The sequence below is a fragment of the Paramormyrops kingsleyae genome, chromosome 12 (genome assembly GCF_048594095.1).
Source record: "Paramormyrops kingsleyae isolate MSU_618 chromosome 12, PKINGS_0.4, whole genome shotgun sequence".
Lineage (NCBI taxonomy): Eukaryota > Metazoa > Chordata > Actinopteri > Osteoglossiformes > Mormyridae > Paramormyrops > Paramormyrops kingsleyae.
In genome coordinates, this window is record NC_132808.1 from 1,350,774 (window position 1) to 1,354,053 (window position 3,280).

Here is a 3,280-nt window from a genome sequence, read left to right on the forward strand (position 1 = left end):
CAGGTATGAGCATGTGAAAGGTCATTAATCATTATCCATGTCTAAGTGTACTAGCAGGATTGAGTCTGTAGAGGGCACTGTAAAGAACTTTGTCCTCGGCGGGCATGCATGGTAATGTGAGGCTTGCAGATGAGTCCCTCCGCAGACTGTGGCTTGGCTATCAAACTCGCCCGTGATAATGGAGCACGGCTTTCACTGCCACCATAACTGGTCTGAGCCTCCCTGCCTCAGGATAGCTCCATTTCATCACCTTAGGTTTCAGCAGGTGGGATGTGGTTTCAGGCTGAGGGTCCTCACAGTCAGGATGGCCCCATCTGCTGTCCAAATGGCACAACAGCAACCTCATGCTGGCCATTATCGAGGTCAACGTTGAGACGCAGGTGTTCCCCAAATTAGCAGGTGAATTGGATCTGTGGGAGGCACAGTGTCAGCTAGTTGTGACTTCATGCTCAATTCAGCCTTCTCCTTTGGCAGAATCATGGTCTGTAGCTGCCTTTGTTAAATAAGTGATCCAATATTTTGATATGTATGTAGTAGACCAGGGCTCACCAACTCCGGTCCTGGAGAGCTACTATCCAGTAGGTTTTCTATCCTACCTGGCTTCTGATGAGCCACACTAGTTCTCAGGTAAATACCAGGAGCAGGTGTGGCTCATCAGAAGCCAAGTGGGACAGAAAACCTACTGGATAGTAGCTCTCCAGGACCGGAGTTGATGACCCCTGTAGTAGACTGACACACTGGGAGAACAAATGTGTGATCATTGTGTATGTCTGTGTAGGTCCAGTAGTATTGTTTACCTTTGTAAACAAGTCGAGCAGTTCTGTCTGTAGCCATCTGCCGTAGAGAATTCCGTTTCAAAATACTCTTACTCGTCTGCCTATATGAGTGCGAGCCTGCTTCCCTGTAGACTGTAACTGGAATTCTTGTGAGCCACTTCAGCCAATGGGCTGTGCAGCACGGGCTATAGTGTGTTCTGATTGGCTATCCTCCTGGGAAGAGTACCTGGTACCGGCCCTGAGCACATTCTTTTACATGCTGTCATTCTCCTGCCTGGTGATCTGCGTCTGGTGGAGGAACAAATGGATAAAAGAGTGGGATTGGCAGCAGCCAGCACGGCTAGACAAGAACGTCACCAACCAGTGGGAGGCGCTGTGGCCCATAGTGCAGCAGCAGGACAAGCTCAACAAGGAGGTGCCGCAGGAGTGCAAGAAGCTCATGTTCTCCCCTTATAGGATATGCAACAGAGAGGAGGAAGAGGAAAAGGGCGATGGACCAGTCACTGTAGAGGTGAACAAGTACTCCGAGTAGCACGCGTACCCTTTGACTGTACCCCTGGTATGCACCATGCGCAGCTTTGCCCATAAGCAGGCCTCCGGGACACTCAGCCCCAAGGACAACCACAGGAAGAACATCAACCGCATCAGCGAGAACCTCAAAGAATAGAGTGACTCTGCCCGGCCAAAAAAAAAGTTGCCATTTGAATTTTTCATTGGACCTCCTTTAGCTGTGATTATGGTGCACATTTATCATGGCATTGTTTCCACAGGCTTATGCAACATCTCACCCTTTTATTTTCATCCAGATTTACATTCATTTCTCACCGATAGCCTGTATACGCCATCGGGGGAGGTGTGGTGGTGCGGGTCCAGGGTTTGAGCCTCTTCCTCAGCTCCACTTGTGTGGAGGTCTTGTGTTCTTCCTGTGTCATCATGGTGTTACTTCTGGTCTCCCCCCCAGTCAAAACACATACCAAAGTGAACTAAAGCCAAAATATCCAAGTATGGGTGCCCATGGCCTCTGGGATACGCTCCGCCCTTTTGTGAGATACCAAAACTTTTTGTAATGAAAAGTAAAAAGGCAAACCTTGTTCTGGGGGGCAAATAAGTTTCTAGATGGGCTGGATCTGGCCATTTGCTGACCTTTAATAGAGGGCAGGCTGGTTTAGAAGATGGATGGAAAGGCATACAGCTACAGTTTAACCTTTTCCTAAAGCAGAGTATAAATTCCAAAAACAAGAAGGAAGAGGTGGTTCCAGTATTTTGTGGGAAGAACACCATACAACACTGGTAATGCATATAATCAGAGATCCCCAGTCAGATGCTTTCCAGTATTTCTGTTCTTTTACTGAACATCGGACTCCTGTTAACTCTACTGGAGGTTGGACCATACATAGTTAGGTTTTATACACAAATGTAACTGAATAATGTGTTATGATTGGCTCGTGAAGTGTTTTCATAAACCACGTTACCGTACACACACACACACACACACACCAGACAAACAATAATAAATAGACAATAATAAATATTAAAATCCCTCTGGGTTAAGAATAAAAAGCCAATAGACAATAATCACAGTAAAAAAATCACACTGATTTATTTAAGACACATATGACAGCCAGGACAAATGAACATTTAAATTTGATTGGGGAGCGGGGCATGATATAAACACATTAAATTATTAAGCATAATTATAATTTATTGACCAGATGTGATTGATTGAACAAAAGATACAAAAGAGATGAGCCCATACATAGCTGACATCTAGTAAGTTGGCCCAGCCCTCGGAATATTTTTCCGTATGTGGCCCTCACTAAAAAAAGTTAGGACACCCCTGCTGTAGACGAAAGGGCCGCTGTTCTCTCTGCTGGTTTTCATGTTCAATTCACAGTGGGGCATATCTGCAAGAAAACATGGGAAAACCAGGTATCTGAGCCTGATGAACTGAGAGATACTGGACTAGCAAGGTTTGTGTTGAAGGAGCTTACTTACCTTTGGGTCTCCTTTGTCCAAATATGCGGCGGAACAGCCTGACGAAGAAGTGCTTTACGCGTTTCACTGCTCTGAATCTTGGCACCTTGTGGTAGCTGTTTGATGGAATTTCCTCCGGAGTGAAGCCCTAGGGTTGTAGTTTAAGATGTTTCGGTTGAGCAAAGCAATTCCTCAGGACGCATGAATACTATTGAACTCAGCAGACCAGCAGTTTGCATGTACCTTAGTGAAGAACTTATGGTTTAGGATTTGCTCCAATGTGGGCCGATCCTGTGGATTCTTTTGCAGGATCCAAGAAATCAATTTCTTGGCTGATGAGGAGAGGTACTTGGGTAGAGTGTACTCTCCTTGAGTGACACGCAGCTTGATTTCTTCAGTGTCGCCATCAAAGGGGTATGCACCAACAAGCATCGTATACCTGTATCGAGAAAGTCAGCAACGGCATTTGAGTTTCATTTGCATATAACAACATTCTGCATTGGTGCATTTCAGATATCATTCTTGACTCT

General features: G+C 45.7%; 1 long non-coding RNA gene across 1 annotated transcript; it reads right to left on the reverse strand.

The window, feature by feature from the left end:
• Positions 1 to 2,351: 2,351 nt before the first annotated feature.
• LOC140593563 (uncharacterized) lies at positions 2,352 to 2,878 on the reverse strand. The gene is made up of 2 exons (XR_011993954.1): positions 2,772 to 2,878; positions 2,352 to 2,680 (listed from the first exon to the last, which is right to left on the reverse strand). It is a non-coding gene; the product is annotated as an uncharacterized lncRNA (long non-coding RNA).
• Positions 2,879 to 3,280: the final 402 nt, after the last annotated feature.